The following is a 20,935-nucleotide window of genomic DNA, read 5'->3' on the forward strand; positions in this document are numbered from 1 at the left end:
GTGTCCTCTTGTTCTGGTGCTGGCTGCCTGGCAGAAGAGACCACCCCCCTCCTGGCTACAACCTCCCTTCAGGCAGTTGTAGACAGCAATAAGGTCTGCCCTGAGAATCCTCTTCTCCAGGCTAAGCAACCCCAGCTCCCTCAGCCTCTCCTCATAGGGCTTGTGCTCCACACCCCTCCCCAGCTTTGTTGCCATTCTCTGGATCATCAGTTTTGGTTTACTGTGTTTTATAAATGACTGAAAGAACCTATTAAAATACTATACTTTATTTTCTTGGCTTCCTATTTTAGCACTGAAATAGAAAAGAACCAGAATCAGTGTGGGAAATGATGTGATTTTCCCTTCGGCATCCTAATATTCAGGGTGGGTATTACACTATCTTCTGACTAAATATCTCAAATTTACTGTGATTCATTATTTTCTGAGAAAATACTAACTAATGGATTCTGTCTTGTGGTGGGTTAATGCCCATTCTGAAAAGAAACAAAACAGGGTGGAGGGCATTTGCCCCTGCAGGGCATTTTCCCCCCTGGGAAACTGAGTCTGTTCCACTCCGCCCTCCCTGCCCAGCTAGAGTATAAAAAAGTAGGACATTGCTGCTATTAGGTCTCCTTTGGGCTCCTGCCTCTCCTGGATGAGAGCTACTGTGGCTGCCTTCCTGCTCCTCTGCCACATGGTTGGGCCTGAACCTTCTCCCTGCTGCCTCCACGCCTCTTCAGAGAGAGACTTGTTTTGTATTCTTTTTTATTTCCCCCCCTCCCATCCATCCTTGTTCCTTGCCCTTGTGAACCTTACCTGTTATTGTTATATATATATTGTTTAAAGAAAACTCTTTACCTCTCTACTTCCAGGCTGACTCCAAATTATTGCTTGTTGGATTTGCTCCTTCCCTTTCCATTTTTTCCCCCCTCTCTGTTGGGAGGGAGGAGGGAGGAGCAGGGGAGAGATTCTCAGCCTTGTCCCCATCTGAGCTCTTAACTCCCAGTTAAGGCTCAAACCACTACATGTCTTTACCATTCTTTACAACATTTCTATCAATAAACTGTAGTACAATTACATTGGAAAAAATAAACAAAATTTGAAGTTCTAAACATGAGGAGGAACTTACTTTGAGTGTGGTGGAGCATTGCAATTGAGTCATTCAAAACCCCCCTGGGACACCATCCTGTACAACCTCCTCTAGATGAACCTCTCCTGGCAGTAGGGCTGGACTAGATGATCTCCAGAGGTCCCTTTCAACCCCTATCATTCAGTGATTCTGTGAAGCTAAGACTATTACATTACTGTAGAACAGTAGAACAATTATGCTTGCAGATCCATCTACTCAACTCAAATTTAAAAAATGAGTAGAATCTACTTTGCAATCATATACAGACCACATAAATTCTATCTATGTTTGTTGCTGAAAATGGAATGAATTCAGAAGAGGAAAGTGGTTTCTCATAGAAAGGCTAACAGTGCAGCATCAAGCCGTTTTCTTCTCTCCCCACCTGTTCCTATATGGCAGACACAAGCATGGATGTCTGTTACTCCTCACACTTATTATTAGTGCCCCTTCTTGTTAAATGGAGAGTGAAAAAAAAATGAAATACCCAGTATGAGAGGTGTCAGAGATGGATGTGCCTGTGCTGACGAACATCCACATCTAATGGTGAGGTCAGCTTTGCTCCACTCAGCTATTTCAGGACTGGTTAGGGACCAGTACTGGGCGAGGTCAGGGAAGGGGGGGGAGGGGGGGAGATGTTTATTATGTGAAAAAAAGTTCAGAAGTTTGCCTGTTTGCTCAAACCAGCAAAATCTGATTTTCCTCTATGAAAACACACAAAAACACCCTTCTTGGAGAAAAAGGTATGTTGTGTTTTTGCTGACCGCTGTTTTCCCTGGTGGTGTGTTTCTCATTCAAAATTTTATCCTCAGCTTTGTTTATAGGACTCTGCAGAAGGATTTGCATGAGTTAGAGAGGAGAGGGAGTATTCCCATTAAAGCACATGAGGGTCTGGTGGTTCTCCTCCTCAGCTGTTTATTTGCAGGCTGCAGCCTGGCAAAGGGTCTGTGGCCCATCTGCACCCCATATGTGGGAATTAATTTCAAACATAGCTGCAGGAGTGTGGGTCCAGCAGACCCTCCCTTAACCTCTTCTCAGATCCCTCTCCATCCTGACTTGATTCGAGCTAGAGCTTATGCCACCAAGTGCTGCAGTGTCATGAGGCCAGGGGTCATGGGCTTGGATTTACTGCTGATTCTCCAAGAGGCCCTGATATTCCCTCTCTCCCCAGCATAAATGTGGTTTTAAACAGCATAGCAAAACTTGTGTAGGCCCCCTTTGTGGGGTGAGCTTCATCCCTAGAGCAAACCAACTGTATGGTGGGGTGTGAATGGGCGAACAACAAGGTCTGAGCCTTTTACCACTTCATCTGCAAAACTCGTGCTAATTGTGTGATGCCAAGAGCATCAGAGGTGTATCATGAATAAGCATCTTAGAAGGAAAAATCAGAAGACAATATTGAAATTGAGGCAGGGAAAGGAAATATAGTCTCACTCTCCTAACTGTCTTTTCCACAGGAGGAAGTAATTTGCATTGTGTATTTTGGGTCTGCTTGGAGGATGTTGGGAAGGTGAGGGTGAAGGCATCTTCTGTTTTAAATATTTGTTAAAAGGAAAGGGGCAAGCATAGGAGAGTGGCAAAACAGAGAGATGAATATTAACAAACTTAACCAAAATCAAAACCATCTGTGAAGGTCTTTGTCATGAGAAGACATGTGCTAAGGTTTTGGGGGCTTTTTACTGTTACACAAATATAAGAATAAGCATTTAAAGTACATACAGGACAAACATCAGCAGGAAAAAATGGAGTGTCCTCTGATTTTTTTAGACATTTTAGCAATGTTTTAAATCCCCACTTTCATGTGCATATATCTGTGGTTCTGGTGAATCTCTAGCCCCCAAGACCATTTCTGTTCAAAAGGAGAATAGAATAGAATAGAATAGAATAGAATAGAATAGAATAGAATAGAATAGAATAGAATAGAATAGAATAGAATAGAATTAACCAGGCTGGAAGAGACCTTTGAGATCATCAAGTCCAACCTATCACCCAACACCATTTTATCAACTAAACCATGGCACCAAGCACCCTCTTCCTAAACACCTCCAGTGATGGTGACTCCACCACCTCTCTGGGCAGCACATTCCAATGGCCAATCTCTCCTTCTGGGAAGAATTTCTTAACATCCAGCCTAAACCTCCCCTGGTGCAGCTTGAGACTGTGTCCTCTTGTTCTGGTGCTGGTTGCCTGGGAGAAGAGACCAACCCCTGCCTAGCTACAACCTCCCTTCAAGGAGTTGTAGAGAGCAGTAAGGTCACCCTTGAGCCTCCTCTTCTCCAGGCTAAGCAAGCCCAGCTCCCTCAGCCTCTCCTCATAGGGCTGTGCTCCAAACCCCTCCCCAGCTTTGTTGCCCTTCTCTGGACATGCTCCAGCAACTCCACATCTTTCCTAAACTGAGGGGCCCAGAACTGAACACAGTAAAATCACATGTAAAGTAAGTAGTGACCTCTGAATCAAGAATAACAAAGTCATATGCTCAAGAAGAGGAGAAAGTGATGGTTGCACTTTATGGCTTTACCCCTCATGTTTGTTTTGTTAACACTAGCTTCTTTAAGGTCACTAAGGTTTCTTTGTTTTGTTTTAAAATGAAATGTCTTTATTCCCTTTCATATAAATTATGGTTTCTTAATTGTTGTCAAATAATTTCATTTGGTAGAATTCATGGTGAGTAACTGCATCGTAGATGTGGCAGAAGTGTTTTCTTTCCCATAAATAAACACAGAGGTACTGAGGTCCAGTTCATGGCCATGGGCACCACTGCTATGGCCTCACATTCCATGTTTTACCCACAGCATTTCCCCAGGAGGTGTAAGCCCCTCTCCCACTTCTATCTCAGCATTTTGATGATTTCACAGATATCCATTTAAAACTTTCAGGTCTCAACACTTGGATGTGGTAGGTGGGATGTTGTCTGCTGTTTCAGGCTGGTACAGAAAGGCTGTGCAGAGAGGAGCAGCGTCTTCTGACCTGCCAGTGGTCCTTGCTGGGAATGCACTTCACTCCTCTTACCTGCAGCCTGATGGCTTCCTTACCACCCCAGGAACTTGGTCCTGCCTTGACAGTTTTCCTTGCCACATTAGAGCAAAAATACCAGGTATTTATTAACAACTTGTATTTCTCAAGAACAGGTAAAAATGGAAAGGTTTATCTCAGAATTCAAGAGTTTTGCCTGTTAATAACCATCCATAAGAGCTGTCCCTTTAGCTGCATCAAACCAAGGTTTAGTTCCCCTCTACTCCTCAGAGGAAAAGTCCTTATTTGCTCTGGTACTAGACACTACCTTATTTATTTCTTTTTTTTTTTTTTTTGTGACTATTAGTGTTCAATCAAACTTTATATCTGAGATTGAGAAAGAGGAAAGATGGTTTTAGTATTGTCTCTAACTTGGTATTTTGCCTCGAGCCATTGACACAATCATTTATTTGCTTAAGGGTCACCAGGGAAGTGGCTGAAAAGCACATAAAGATTGTAATTGCAATTTTATTCACATTTATGTTCAAGAATTCAGATGATCCTTTTATCAGAACAAGTAAAGCCTTAAAATACTGAATTAAAAATAGTGCAGGAAAAAGCTTTTTTGTGTGTGTGATTTACAAAACTTTTTTGTCAGGGCAAAATTTCCAGGGAGGGTGATTTTACCACTTTTATGTTAAATTTGGGAACTAAAAATGAAAGAAACAAACCTTCTGGCTTTTCATCCATCTATTCACTCTAGAAGTACTGCCAAGGTCTGCTATTAGCCCCAACTAGATAACTTGTGTGACAGCTACAAATAAGTTTCAAAGATTTCACTTCAAGTAAATACTTGTTAAGGGTATGCATTTCTTGTAGTGCTGATGGAGTCCAAATGACTGCTTTGCCTCTGCTGTATGTATTTTGGAGCTGCATTTTTTTCTGTGAAGTCTGTGAAAGGTTTCACTACCCCTGAAGGGTAAGTAAATGAATGCTGAATTTCACATTTAAAGGTACGTGTGCTTTTCATGGATTTTTGCCAACTAAATTCTAGGTTTAAAGGGATGTCGTGCTAACCTTAACCGCACTGTGGCTAGATAAACCTCAAAGATCTTGTTCCTAGGGGCATTTCTCCTTGAAGTGGCACCACGGTCAGTTTTAGCTACTGTAGGCACTTATGAGGTACAAAATGATAAAGTAAATAGGCATAAAATGTGATTTTAACAGCATATAAGCACCACCAAACTGGATTATAATCTTGTTGAATCATTTGCTTGGTCAATTTGAGTTTTATTTTATTTTGGCTCTGTTTTTCTTTTTTTTTAACCTTGTCTTTCTTTTTCTCTCTGACTTGCTCTGAAGAAACATAGAATCAGTGTTTGCCTGATACAATAGAAAATATCAAAGTGCTCAGATGTATATATTTACTACTAATCAAACTTGCCTTTCTTACCTAGAACTGTGTGTTTAGCCTATTTACTCACCAGAGTGTCTGTAGGAATATCTGTGCATTTTCCACATTGTTTTCTGTGTGCTGCTTTGTTTGTTGGTGATTTATTAATGATAATTGCTGTAAGTTTATGAGATTATGTGCAAACTGGTGACAAAGTATTATGTGGATCAAGCCTTGGCAGTCATAGCAGCATTCAAGAAGCCATGGAAATCAGCTAAGCTTGAATCTATTCAAAGAAAGAGCATAGCACTGTCTGTTGATAGTAGCCTTTAGATAGTAATGAATAGTAGTAGTTTGGACACTGTCAAACAGTGTTTTCCTTTGGATCTATTAGTGGTTTGAGATTTGACAGAAAACACTCTTGTACTGCTATTTCATTCAGCTCTAGTACTGTGGTGAACTTACATATCAAGGCACATACATTTTGTTAGAATACCAGATATTTTCTCTTGCAACACAGTTTTAGCCACTGAGTTAATGCTGGTATAACTTTTATATATGGCAGAAGATGAGGGCTATCCTTCAAATAATTTGCAGAATATACTTATAACCTATGGGCATGACATACATAATCTCTCTTTTATGTAGGAATAGCATATGCAGATTTGGACTGTGGCTAATTTCTTTATTAGTATAATTTACATTCTGAATTCCTTATTGAACAGATAAACAATATGTAAGATTAAGTACTCATTTGTTCTTCATTTGAAGGATAACTGAATTCTATTTACAATATCAGAACTTGATTTCCTCCTGCTTTGCAGTTGAACAGTCATTTAGAATAGAATAGAAGAGAATGGAATAGAATTAACCAGGTTGGAAAAAAACTTTGAGATCATCAAGTCCAACCTATCATCCAACACCATCTAATCAACTAAACCATGGCATCAAGCACCCCATCCAGTCTCTTCCTAAACAGCTCCAGTGATGGTGACTCCACCACCTCCCTGGGCAGCACATTCCAATGGCAAATCACTCTTTCTGTGAAGAACTTCTTCCTAATATCCAGCCTAAACTTCCCCTGGCACAGCTTGAGACTGTGTCCTCTTGTTTTGGTGCTGGCTGCCTGGGAGAAGAGACCAACCCCCACCTGGCTACAATCTCCCTTCAGGTAGGTGTAGACAGCAATAAGGTCTCCCCTGAGCCTCCTCTTCTCCAGGCTAAGCAACCCCAGCTCCCTCAGCCTCTCCTCACAGGCCTGTACTCAAAACCCCTCCCCAGCTTTGTTGCCCTTCTCTGGACACCTTCCAGCAACTCAACAGCTTTCCTAAAATGAAGGGCCCAGAACTGGACACAGGACTCAAGGTGTGGCCTAACCAGTGCTGAGTCCAGGGGGAGAATGACTTCCCTGCTCCTGCTGGCCACACTTTTCCTGATACAGGACAGGATGCCATTGGCCTTCTTGGCCACATTGCTGGGCACACTGCTGGCTCATGTTCAGCTGCTGTCAACCAGTCCCCCCAGGTCCCTTTCTGCCTGGCTGCTCTCGGCCACTCTGACCCCATCCTATAGCACTGCATGCAGTGACAACCTAAATAGAAAATGAAAACATAGCTAAAAGGAGTTAAAGTGTAGTAACATCTGCAGTACATTATGGAAGGTTTTGAAGGTCTAATGCATAACCCGAGTGCCCAGCACCCTTGCAGAATGTTTTTTACTGCAGCCCAGTTTTGCTCTGCTCTTTTTCTTTGTCTTGTTCTTAAAGAATAAATAGTGTCCAATGATAACATTAATTGAGCCAGCAGAATGGATATAGGAGGGAGAAACAATTACCATCTCAAATCACTATTTTCTGTGTTGTATTTTACATAAATTGGGTCTAGGTCAATGTCTAGCTCACATAATAAATGTTTGTTATTTTATGAAGGCAACTATAATTATGTTATAGAATTACAGAAGCTTGTCTGAAAAGAAAATGTCTAGCTGCAAAATATTTTGAGGTTAAAGCAAATAATTTGACTGTGTAGTAATCATCATCAAAAGTTTTCTTTGCCTGCTGTCATTATCAAAAAGCAAGCCAAATCAGAGTCACTGCACTGTGAGATTAATTTCATCATCTGAATCTAGACAATTTTCCAGTGAAACATTCTGGAATATTGTCAACATCCAGATGAGTCAAATAATGACACCTCATTCCCTGCACACACCACCTTCCCTCAAATATTTTGATGAAAAATGAGAGATTCATAGGATAACTTGCCATGGAAAACCAGGCTGAAAGACAGTTTAATGAGAAAAGAATTTTACTCAGTTTGTTTTCAGTCTTCAAGGTGCTTCCCAGTGTTCTTTCTCCCTATAGCTGTTACCAGCTATCCTTAGCTATGTGGAAGAATCTAAACTCAGTGATATTTTCAGAGAAATCTTGTGTATGGGGTCCCTCTCATTTATGCATGTGTCATCATTCTCTCTACTCCCATCTAATTTAAAGACACTGTTCCTCTGTGCTGCTCAGAGACAGTGAGGGGCAATAACAAAAGGTGGATATTATTCCATCTCCACTGAACAAAATCCTACTCTGTGGTCTGTCCTGCAGGAAATAATACCCAAAGAAACCACCAAAAGAAAAGAAGAAAAAAGAAAAAAAGAAACAAAGAAACAAGCTAACGAAGGGGGTTGCTTCAATTTTCCCTATTATTAAATTGTGTCTTTTCATACCCTCAGCTGGCTTCCACACCCAAAATTTAAAAGTATTTAGCTTGTGGTGTGTTTTCATAACCTGTTCTGTGTCACTTAGGAGTTTTAGCAAAATTGACATTCAAAAGGCTTAAAAAATGTGGGACAAAGCTGCCACTGTTAGTGGTATTACAAGGCCTAGCACATTACTGGTACCTGACTAATCATAAATAATAGCGATAATGACACGAGAGATGGCTGAACTGAACACAGCTCTGTGCCCTGTACAGCATGGGCACTAAAAGCATCTAATGTAGCAGTTTGTGTAGTTGTTAGGAGATCAGTAGCAGCCCAGTAAATTTACTGTTTCTCTCAATGAAAAAGGATAAATAAAGGCACATCACTTAAAAAGATTTATTAGTCAGCATAACCTGATGTGCCCCAAAAGTAATGTTTTCTATTAATGCACCAACTTAATTATAGAGATAGTGAGCAAATGTGTTTGGTGTGTACTGAATGACTACTATTAAAATAAAATAAAATACATCAAAAATTGGAATAGTACTTCCTGACAACCAGAAAGACACACTTCATTTTTTTGCTGTGTTTTTTTTACTTGGGGACTAGTTAAAGCTTGGTGATCAGCACTTGACAGCCCTACCCTGGGGGTGGTTGAAGAAAGACTCTCCTAAATTGCTCTGTCCTCTTTTATTCACTGCGCTTCATGGATACTGCTTTTTATTCAGGGATCTTTCTTGAAGATTATGGAAAAGATGTGAAGATGAATTCTGAACATTTATCTAAATACAATAATAAATATAATACAAAATAAAAATAAAAATAAAAATAAAAATAAATAAAATAACAACAACAACAACAACAACAACAACAACAACAACAATAATAATAATAATAATAATAATAATAATAATAATAATAATAATAATAATAATAATAATAATAATAATAATAATAAAAATTTATATATAATATAATTGATTTTTGATTGCTGGAAATTGAAAGTAGTATCTTGATCCTAACCTTCCACCTCCTCAGGTGGAACAAAGAAGATTTTACGATTGTTACAGTGAAAATCTCTCAGCACCAGCTGAATTTGGTTAAGAAAAAAGGGTAAAAGCATGAATAGAGTTGATTTCCTTAAGCATTTTAGCACACTGCTGATCACAAAAGTTTAAAAAAACTCAGAACACCCAACCAATATTTAAATAGGTAACAAACTCATCTTTGTGAAATGGGATTTTCTTTGTATAGCACTGAGAAATGGTTCCATCCATAAAGCATTTACCAGAGATATGAGCCTGTAAAGGATCTCCTGAATCTTTGAATGTGGATCTCATGATTATGTGACTACATGAGTAAAAAATACATTCATGATGTAATATGTATTTTTTTTTTCATGAACACATGAATTTTCATCTTAACACTAGCATTGTGTGATGGGTTACTCCCATCCTGAAAGTGGGGTGGGGAGGGCTTGTGACAGTCTTGCTCTCCCTGGAGGGCATTTTCCCCCTGGGAACTGAATCAGTCTGTTCCACTCCACCTCCCTATGCAGCAAGCCTATAAAAAGGAAGACACTGCAGCCATTTTTCTCTCTTTTTGGCTCCTGCCTTGCCTGGACAAGGACTTCTGCTGGCTTCCTGTTTCTCTGCCATGTGGTCAGGCCTGGTCCTCCTCCTCCCCGCAACATCCACGCTTCTTCAAAGGACTCCAAAGGACTGGTTTTGTATATGTACTTTCTCCATCCATCCTTGTTCCTTACCCTTGTGAACCCTTCCTGTTATTGTTTTATATATACATATACATATATACATTTATTTATTTATTTATAAGAAAATTTTTACCTCTCTATTTCCAAGCCAACACCAAATTATTTCTCGGCAGATTTGCTCCTTCCCTTTCTTTTCCTCTCCATTGGGAAAGAGAAGGGGGAAGCGGGGGAGGGACTCTCAGCCTTGCCCCCATTTAAGTTCTTAAATCCAAATTAAGGCTCAAACCACCACACATTGATTCTATGATTCTATGATTATTCTTGCACGTTGTTCCAAGATCCTGCCTAACTGAAGTTCAGATCAAGGCCAGGTTGGATGAGGCTTTGAGCAGCCTGGTCCTAGTTGAAGATATCCCTGCCTCATAGCAAGGGGTTGGAACTGGATGATCCTTAAGGTCAGTACCAACCTAAACCAAAGTTTGATTATATTATCATTAAGTTTTTGTCCAAAGGAACATTTTTTAAAGGTATATTTCTATTACTTTGAATGCAGAAAAAAAAAAGGCCCACAAATACAGTATAACCATGACACAAAGTAACTGCTATGTGCATCAGAAAAGACATATATGCTGTTGACATTGGAAAGGAGAATGCAATCTTCAAGTCATCGGTAGCAGTATTTTGGGTAAAAACATCTTTATTGCAAAGTAAAGCTAGATTTACTTGTTTCTCTTTTACTTTTTAAATTTTATTTTATTTTTAAATTTCTTTTCCAAGAAGAAAGTTTCAAAAAGGAGTCCAAGTACCTGGTACAAATAATTTTATCAAACAGCTGTAGGTTGCATATTACAAAAGAACTGAACAAAACTAACCAGAAAGTCCGGGGATTGAGCAGATGAAAAGTCCATTCCAGAAAGAAAAAAGCACAACAGTCAGAGCTGCCCTGAATCCAGAATGCTCTGTCAAAATTAGATTATATTAGTGTAGCCTTGAACAGGGGGTTTGGAAAAGAGGTAAAGTTAAGACGGCAGTTAAACTGTGTTCGATAGACTAAATGGAATACATTCCCTAGCTCCAAATGGCTGCACAGTGCTCATGTAATGGGTGTTTTGCTCAAAGCATAATGAGAAGACAGAAAAATATTTCATTTGTCCACAGTATAATCAAGCACTTCCAGGAAAAGAAGTCTTTCATGATTTTCCAGCAGCTATAGTTGCCAAATATATTATTTAGTTGTACAAACTGTTTTACCAAAGAAAAACATGAACAATTCTTAGAGAAATAAGCAAGGTGCACAAAATTAATCTGTAAATATATAGCTATTCTTAGTGATTCTGCTTTGTGCCTTGAGATACTCCTTTTTTTTTTTTTTCTTGTCTTTAAACTGCCAAAAGGACATCGAGACACTTGAACGTGTCCAGAGAAGGGCAACGAGGCTTGTGAGAAGCCTCGAGCACAAGCCCTACAAGGAGAAGCTGAGGGAGCTGGGGTTGTTTAGCCTGGAGAAGAGAAGGCTCAGGGGAGACCTTGTTACTGTCTACAACTACCCGAAGGGAGGTTGTAGCCAGGTGGGGGTTGGTCTCTTCTCCCAGGCAAGCAGCACCAGAACAAGAGGACACAGTCTCAAGCTGCACCAGGGGAAGTTTAGACTTGAGGTGAGGAGAAAGTTCGTCACTGAGAGAGTTGTTAGCCATTAGAATGTGCTGCCCAGGGAGGTGGTGGAGTCACCATCCCTGGAGGTGTTCAAGAGGGGTCTGGACGTGGCACTTGGTGCCATGGTTTAGTCATGAGGTCTGTGGTGACAGGTTGGACTTGATGATCTTTGAGGTCTCTTCCAACCTTGGTGATTCTGTGATTCGGTGATTCTGTGATTCATTGATTCTGTGATAATTTGCAGACACTATCTTAAAGGCCCCCTGCACACATTAATATCAGGGAAAAATATTATTGAAGCATCAATGGATGGACAGAGTCTCAGCTGTGGTCCTGAACATGCTCACATGGTGCCCCTCTGATTTGCAGATGTCAGAAATGTTGTCTCTTGTCATATTACCTGCCAGTTTTATGGACATAATGCTTCAATTTTAACTGGGCTTTTTAATTTTGCCTAAAAAAGAAGCCAGATGTAGACTTCCAACCCATTTAATTCCTATCTCTGTGTGCAATTCACTTTATGTTTCTTATAACAAAAAGGCTTTTAAAGTTGATAAATATCTGCAAAGATTTAGCTGTCACTTTGTTGCTTTTCTGTTTGTTTAACTATGAGTGGTTCTTTCAGTCCTGACCTCAACCTTGCCAAATAGACTCTGTTTGTCAAACCCCTCATGTTCCCATTAACTCCTAGCTGTTTCACTTGTGACAGAAGATGAATGGCTCACAAACTGCTAGCATCATTAAAAGCAAGGATACTAAGGGAAATATTATGTTATACTGAGTACAAATACACAACGTAAATGGAAAAATTCCAAGCAAATAAAATCTTTTATTGCATAAAGGAAATTTCATATGATTTAAACATGCAGGTGACAAGAAAAACCCCTCAAGTTTCATGGTTGGTATTATCTCTTTATTGTTAAAGAACATTAGTAGCTTTATAAACGGAGTTGTAAGTGTCTGGGTCTGCTTGAGGGAACTGGCCTGCTTAGCATGAATAGGAGTGATAGAACCATTCCCACAGTGCTCCAGAGGGTCTGTTCCTTCCCAAAACAGAACCTGCTGTTTCTGTATGTTTCAAGGCATACAGTTATATAGCACAATTATTACCTGTTATTTCTCTTCCTTCTAGACAGATGGAGGCATAGCAGCTTTGGGGTGCACAGTAATGGGCATCCTAGTCCCCATCCAGTGGTGTCCTTAGCTCTGCCCACCTGAGCAGTAACCACAACTGAACTCTCTCTGGTGACCTGTGGGTAAAAACTGTGAAAGTTCAGGCTCGCCAGGGTCTGGCAAAAATTGGTTCTCCATTTACACTCAAAGCCAGCCCTTCAGTTTATATTGTCTGCTGCTGTTGTCTGCCTTTTGTTGTACCTACATGACATTTATAGCAAGAAATAGAGTTCAGAATTAGTGCTTGGAAGTAGGGTAATGACTTCAGCAGACAGATTAGCATTTTGTTATTGTTGTTGTTGCTTAGATCGTGGGCTTTTTTTTTTCAGCTGTTGAAGTCTACCTTAATGCCAAAGAACTGTTTGGCAGATACAATTATTCAGATGAATATTTCAGTATTCAGTATCACTAAGGTTGGAAGAGACCTCAAAGATCTCAAGTCCAACCTGTCACCACAGACCTCATGACTGGAGTAGAGAGGACACTACTGCCCACTGGAGGCTTGAACTCATAGATCTTCCCATTAAGGGTCTTACGTGCTACCAACTGAGCCACACTACTGTGTAAGAAGCACAGCTCTGGCTCTGCTGACCACTGCAGGATTCAAACCCATGACCTCAGCACTCATAGTTCCATGCATTGCCAACTGATTTATGCAGGTACATGCATATTTATGCAACGTTACATGCATTGCTATGCATATTAGGCTTAAGGCAGTGACTAGATTGTTTGGGGGGAGGGGAGGGTTTCTTTGATTTTGCTTTAAAAGATTGTAATTCTAACTATATGTGCTTATAGGCTGGTTCTAATAATCCTGAGTGTTACTTATGTGCAATTTTCATCATGAGTAAGTTTTTCCTGGATAGTGATAAAAGCCGTTGCAATGAGGACAGCAGGCAAACCATTAAAGCAATTGTGAAATGGCATCAGAAGTAGGTCCTCAAAGTTTATATTTTCCCAAGCTACAGCACCACATCACATTTTTTCCCATACTAGAACATAGAAAGGATTTATCATTCTCAGTCTTTCATGAAACACAAGAAACTCCCAGTTGTGCCAGAGTTTACCTTCAGCAAATGTAACTTTGCCTGATCGTTTGAGTGTAAGCAAGGGCATAAATTGTCTCTCTGTTATTACAGGTAATTCAAAGTTTAGTTTTGAGATGGTTTCAGTCTTTCTAAAACTAAACCTTTAGAAAGATGGCAGTGGATGTCAGTTGTTGAGCTTGAGGTGTCATTACTATAATTATTTGCTTGACAACTAAAGCATAGATTTAGTGAGAAGCATTAATAGTTGACGGATTTGCTTAATTCCTTTTCTCTTTCTTAGATGCCATAAGCAGCAGAGTGCAGAGGTGGACTGTGGGATTCAAGCAAATTTCTGCTGCCAGGGAGGGTGCAAGGGTAGGCATCTAGCTTCATAGAAGACAATGCTCCTGACAACTAACTGCACTAAAACACCCCTCTCATGCCAGGCACTCACTGGGTGAGTGATAGCATTTGTTATTTCCTCCCAAGTGGAAAGGTACTTCTCTTTAGCTGGATTAGATTACCCACCTTTGTATGTATTTAGATGGCAGCTATTTGGCCATCAGCAATACAAGGTTAATTATTTTCATTCAGACAAATCATGAAAAAGTATTGCTCTATATAATCATAAGTATGTCTTTCTGTCCTGATGTCTTTGTATCAAGTAACTGCTCTTTGTAGCCTAGATTATAAATATATATTTAGTTTCCTAAATAGCTGTGAGTTTTCTTTTAATCAGTGGTGTTCACAGTTCTTTCACTGGCTGATAATATTGTTGGTGAGCAGAATCACAGAATCACAAAATTGTCAGGGTTGGTAGGGACCACAAAGAACATCCTGTTCCAACACCAGCACTAGATCAGGTTGCTCAGAGCCCCATTCAGTCTGGCCTTAAAAACTTGCAGGGATGAGGCTTATACCACCTCACTGGGCAACCTGTTCCAGTGTCTCACCACCCTCGTGGTGAAGAACTTCTTCGTAACATCCAATCTAAGCTACCCACTTCCAGTTTTGTAGAGGACATGCAAGAACTTTGAGCTCATTGAGACTCCTGCCTTTCTACAAATTTGAGGGGGGAAATAGCAAACAGATGACAGGTAAACATTCATAAAACACAACTGTGTTGTAAACTGTTTTCTCTAAGGCACTGTTGTGGTGTTGAGTAGTTGATATGTTTAGAGATTAGGTATTTTGCTTCATTTTAAAAAACAAGCAAAAAAGATGCATAGAGGTGGTACCATGGTTTCTCTGAGAAAACAGTCTCAAGGCCATTCCAGATTACCATATTTCACAACATAAAATATCCTATTTGACCTTATTGCTGTCTACAACTCCCTGAAGGGAGGTTGTAGCCAGGTGGGGGTTGGTTTCTTCTCCCAGGCAGCCAGCACCAGAACAAGAGGACACAGTCTCAACTGCATTAGGGGAGGTTTAGGCTGGATGTTAGGAAGAAATTCTTCATAGAAAGAAAGATTGCCCATTGGAATGGGCTGCCCAGGGAGGTGGTGGAGTCACCATCACTGGGAGTGTTTAAGAAGAGACTCTATGGGGCACTTGCTGCCATGGTTTAGCTGATAAGTTGGTGTTGGACTCGATGATCTCAAAGGTCTTTTCCAACCTGGTTAATTCTATTCTATTCTAATTCTATTCTATTCTATTCTACTCTACTCTACTCTACTCTACTCTATTCTACTGCCCATACATAGAATACATACATAGAATACATAGAATAAACCACTCGTCTGCACCCTGGACACTGAGGACCCAAAGCACAAAATCCCTGTAGAAATCAAGTCTTCCTCCCCTGTGTAGAAGTCTCCAGTCTTGTCACATTTATGCCATCTACACACATTAACATTTAAAAGATAATTCAAAGTTGAAGGAATGAATCCTACCAGAGGAAAAAAACACCAGTTTATCCCATGGAATGATGTATCCCATGGAATGATGCTGGTGGTGTCAATAGGATTGTAACATGAATTTATTACACCATTTCTGAGCTGGGGCATGCTCTCTTTAATAATGGTACATCACATTTTTCTCTATAATGACCCATTAAAATGCTAGAAATAACTCCATAGTTGGCAGAGCAAGTATGCACTTCTCATTTTCTTCACTCTGTTTATCTTGCTTTCTTGTCAGGTTCAGTCTGTCTATGAGTGTTTGCCTTGTTGGTGTTTACACCCAGAAAGAATGCTTGGGCTTGGTAGTAAATAAAAGACCAAGACAGTATCAATTTTGATAACAATGAGGTAGGGGGTGGGGGGGGGGGCTTTTAAGAAAGAAATTTTTGATGGTATTTTGCATAATTTAAAATGTCTACCGTTTATTATAAATAAAATAATGTTTGCATTTTTATTCAAGTTCAGTTTCCTGAAGGGTCAAACCCCAAAACATGCCCTAGCGCAGACAAGGGGCTAAGCACCTGCGAATGCGCAAACCTGGACACTTCCTGGGGTCCTGATAAACATGTAGCACGTAGAATTAACTTTGTAACACAGCTGTGAACTGTGTGTGTCCCTGCCCATGTTTGGATATGCTCCCTGCTATAGGTCCAGTTATCAGGGCTCAGTGTTACCAAAGGGCATTGTCTTGGGACACTAAACCAGCCAAGAAGTTAGGCAACCTGCCTTGTTCTTACCCTAAAGAGACAAGAGCTAAATGCTGCTGGAGTAGCAGCTGAAGAATCTGTCCTAACAGGCAACAACTACACCCAGGCCTCCCACCTGGACCAAGGCAGAAAGGGGGAAAGCTCAGAGAAGTGAATCCCTGAAGAGGCCACAGCCCAGCAATGGAGCACACAAGAGAAGGCATCTAGCCCTCTCTGAGCCAAGGACTGTTTCTAATTATAGCCACAGCATCTAGGAAGATACCAGAGAGAGAAGCATGTTGTGAGCACCCAGCTAATCTGCCACAGGATCCCATTTGCGGGAAACCACAGATCACAGCACCTGTATTTCCAATTTGAATTGCTGTATTGGAAATGTCAGATCTGTGCTTAAATAATTTAACTGTCTTGTAATGGTTGGGGCAGATCCCCTCCCCACCACAGGCAGAAATAACGACTCAGACAAACTGATTGCAAAAGTAGTGGAGAGTTTACATAGAGAACAGTGAGTGTGCACAAAAGGAAACATAGTGACAAGAAAGGAACCAAAGTAAACCCAGAAAGACTCCAAACCCCACCTGAGGGTGCATCCAAAACCCCCAGGGCTCCTTCTTCCCCCTCCCTCTGCTGGGCTAGTCTCAGCTGGCCAGGCCTGAGACTGCCCATCCCCCTGTGGCCTTGGGCCCAATCAGGCCCATGGCCGGGAGATCTCTCCCCCAGTTACCAAGTCTCGGAGAGGGAAGGAAAGAGGAAGTGCCAGACCCCACCGCAAAATTTATAGTGGTGCAAGGGATTGTGGTAGAAATACCTAATTTCCTGAGTCCACCCACTGGGATGGACTTCTGGACACAGGAAACACCCCTGTAGCAGAGGGCACCCAGCCCAAACTACGACACTGTCTTTATACATGGAATGTAATACTCACAAACGAATAGAACCTGTAAATACACTGTGGAAATAAGCTGCAGTGGTGTTTGAAGATACCGCCGCCCAAGATATTAAATTATAAAATATATTAAAATATACTTTTATTACATTAATGGTGCAGTGAGAACTAGGGTATTCAATGGTGGGATACCTTCACAAGATAAATTGTGTAATTACAGCCTCAGATTTGGGCGAAAGAAAACTGCAACAATCCAAATCGCATCGATGAGAAACTGGCCGAAAGCTCCAGGGAGCCAGGCAGCGACCATGCTGTAATGATGGGGGCCTGCGTAGTGTCAGCACTGGATGCATTTAAAAACTATGAGTAAAGATTCATATTACAAGGAAAAGGCTGAGTCCTGTGATGAAATTCTTTATTTGGAAAAAGAATTAAAATATGAAAGGGCACTGACCCAGAGACTTCACGATTTAGTTGCCATGCAGAGTAAAAAACTGGCTGAATCTTTAAAAGCACAATGTGATGCGGACAGATTCTCGCCGCCGACTTTTCCTGTTGACGGGCGACCAGAACGGCGACCGCGTGGAGAGAACTTTAAAACAACAAACTTTAAAGCAGCTGTTCCAGGCACCGCAGAGCGGGAGAGAAACCACAAGAGCGCCCGAGGAAAAACAGCCGCCACAGCCTGCGAGCCAACGCTCAACAAGTTCCGTGCCGGAGCCTGAGACCCGCTTACCCACGAGGGGATAGGAGCCGCCAAGACGCGGCCCGAGCGGCCCGAGGAGCCGTGAGAAATTCAGCCGGCAAGCAGGACACAGCCGAATCTCGAGAAAACAACTCCGCGACCAAAGCAGGAAAAAAGCCCCCGGACGGTGTCGGCACCCCGAGCCACAAAAGGAAAAGCCTCGGAGCTGGAGCCCGATCCCGCCCGGCAAGAGGGAAAAAGGTCACCCTCTAGGAGCTACAGAAAGAAAGGGAAACTATGTACAGCCGGTGCCACGAAGTGCAGCCTAGAAGAGGAAGCCCCAAAGCTCCTCCACGCCGCGCACGCGTGTCTCGCGGGGAAGAGCCGCATCGCAGAAATACTCTCCAAAACCAGACTACAGCTCCCAGCAAGACGCCGCGGAAGAAAAGCACGATCTCTCAACCAGTTTAATAGTTCCCGAGACCTCAACAACTCGGCCCACGCTGTGACGGAGGAAGGCCATTTTGAATCCGTGGAGAACTCTGCAGCTCCGCCTGCCAGGGAGCAAGGAGTGCGCCACGCAAGAACCTCCCGTGCCACTACAGCGGCTCCAAACCCGCGCTCCAGCCCGGAGCAGAATGGAAGCTACACCAGAAGGGCCATAGCACACGAGGCTGATCACGGCAGCGGGGAGTCACCGGGGCGGCACACCAAGAACCGCAGATTCAAAAGGGACTCCTTGTCCCGGGCAGAGTTATGCCAGCGAGCAATCACGCTGGACACAGCTGTTTATATTGTAGAGCATATGCCCAACCGGCAAATAAAGTCTTTGGTACAGGCATTAAGGGAAAACCTGTAAAACTGCAGTGGCTGCTGTAACTGCGGGGGCAGCCCCGTAACAGCTTCACCTATAGCCTCGCCTAGCAAGGAAATTAACCCCTTCCTCCACCGACTGAGTTCCATGGAGGACAACTAAGTGTTCAGCAACAGAGAGCCACCAGCATCAAGGGGGTGAAAGCTAGGGCAGGCACAGGACTCTATAATTAGAGAAACTGTGAATGTATATGGTTTCATATCGTCATGTATGATGTTTATATTGTGTTATAAGTATACTATAAAGAGTCACCATATTTTTATGGGGCATAATTCATAAAGGTAAACCTTACTGTAAGGGTGGTTATTACCGTCGACAATAAATGCCTACTGGCAAGGGGGTGATAATGATCCCATTTGTGGGAAACCACAGATCACAGCACCTGTATTTCTAACTTGAATTGCTGTATTGGAAATGTCAGATCCGTGCTTAAGTAATTTAACGGTCTATACTGTGTAGGTAAGTGTTTGAAGTGGTGTTTGAAGATACCACCACCCAAGATATTAAATTATAAAAGATATAAAAATATACTTTTATTAGAGTCAGTTAAGCTAGAAGCAGGTTTGTTTGGTTTGGTTGCTTGTGGGGTTTTTTTGTTTGTTTGCTTGTTTGGTTGGTTTGGTGTTGTGTTTTGGTTTTTTTTTTCCCCTCAGTTTTGAAATTCATAGTGGTGTGACTGAAAAGAATTCTTATCCTTGACATTACAATATTAAATCACCGTCAGAAAATGCCTCTGGGCTCACAGACAATAATGTGTGCATCTCCTATTCTCTATTTTACTTTTGTCCCTGCTGTTTTTCAAAGAATGTGCATCTCTAATATTGTGCAGTTTGGACAAATTTAGATAATAAATTACATGTGCAACTTGTCCTTAATGGTTCTTGGTATTTCTCCTTTCATTTTTTCCTTTCCAGGGTATGCAGCTGTAATGGGTTGGGGCAGATCCCCTCCCCACCACAGGCAGAAATAACGACTGACAAACGGATTGCAAAAGTGATGAAAGTTTAAACAGAAAGCAGTGAATGTTACAGAAAACCCAAAGCGCAGTGACAAAGAAAGATCCCATCCCCACCTGAGGGTGCATCCAAACCCCCAGGGCTCCTTCTTCCCCCTCCCTCTGCTGGGCTAGTCTCAGCTGGCCAGGCCTGAGACTGCCCATCCCCCTATGGCCTTGGGCCCAATCAGGCCCATGGCCGGGAGATCTCTCCCCCAGTTACCAAGTCTCGGAGAGGGAAGGAAAGAGGAAGTGCCAGACTCCGCACTGGATCTTATAGTGGTGCAAAGAATTATGGTAGGAAATACACAATTTCCTGTGTCCATCCCTCTGGGCTGGACTTCTGGACACAGGAAGTGAATGCACCAGGGGGGCACCCAGCTCAAACTGCAACAGCAGCCTACAAGGTTTGAAAGCTTAGGAAAGCACTAGATGTAATTTAATCACTTACTAATAATTTAGATATATTAACTTGAATCTGATTTTTTTTTCCCCTTCTCATTCTGTTTCTCTTTGTCATATCTGGACTATGAAAAATATTTTTAGCAGCTGCAAAGGTTGCCGTTGTCCCCCAGTGCTCAGGAACCATAGAAAGGAGTAGCTAGGCAAACAGTAAATTTTTAGTCATAATGTGTGAACTCTGACTCTCACCAAAGTGGCTGAGGCTGGAATTCCTTCATGTTGTAACTCTGAGCTGTAAAATGGGATACTGTCTGATGGCTGGTTCAAGACAGCCCACTCTCACAAGTACCATCTTCCCACACACACACATAGAAGGGAAAGATAAAAAACCAAACAAACAAGCAAACACCACCAAACCTGAGTTCAGGAGTGTTTAGCCTGCTTCAGAGCAAAGTACAGCAAAAGCGGAAGCCAGTGATAAAAAAACTCCCCCACCACCCAAGCCTGCAGCCAGCCCAGTGAAAAAGCCCCCAGCACCCCAAAACTGGAAGCTGGAAGCAGCAATGGGAACAGGAAGCCTCTCATGTTACAGTCTGAACTTGAAGACCCATGCTGTGCTCCAGCCAGCACTTTCATTTTGAAGCTGGCATAACATCAGCAGCAGATTCAATTGGCTAAATCCATGACACTATAGCACTCATTTCTGCTCATCCTTTTGCTCGTTGTCCATCCAGAAGTTTGAATTTTCAGCCCACCCAGCTTGACTGAACATTTCTG

Source organism: Dryobates pubescens, chromosome 16 (assembly GCF_014839835.1).
Source record: "Dryobates pubescens isolate bDryPub1 chromosome 16, bDryPub1.pri, whole genome shotgun sequence".
In the NCBI taxonomy this organism is placed as follows: domain Eukaryota; kingdom Metazoa; phylum Chordata; class Aves; order Piciformes; family Picidae; genus Dryobates; species Dryobates pubescens.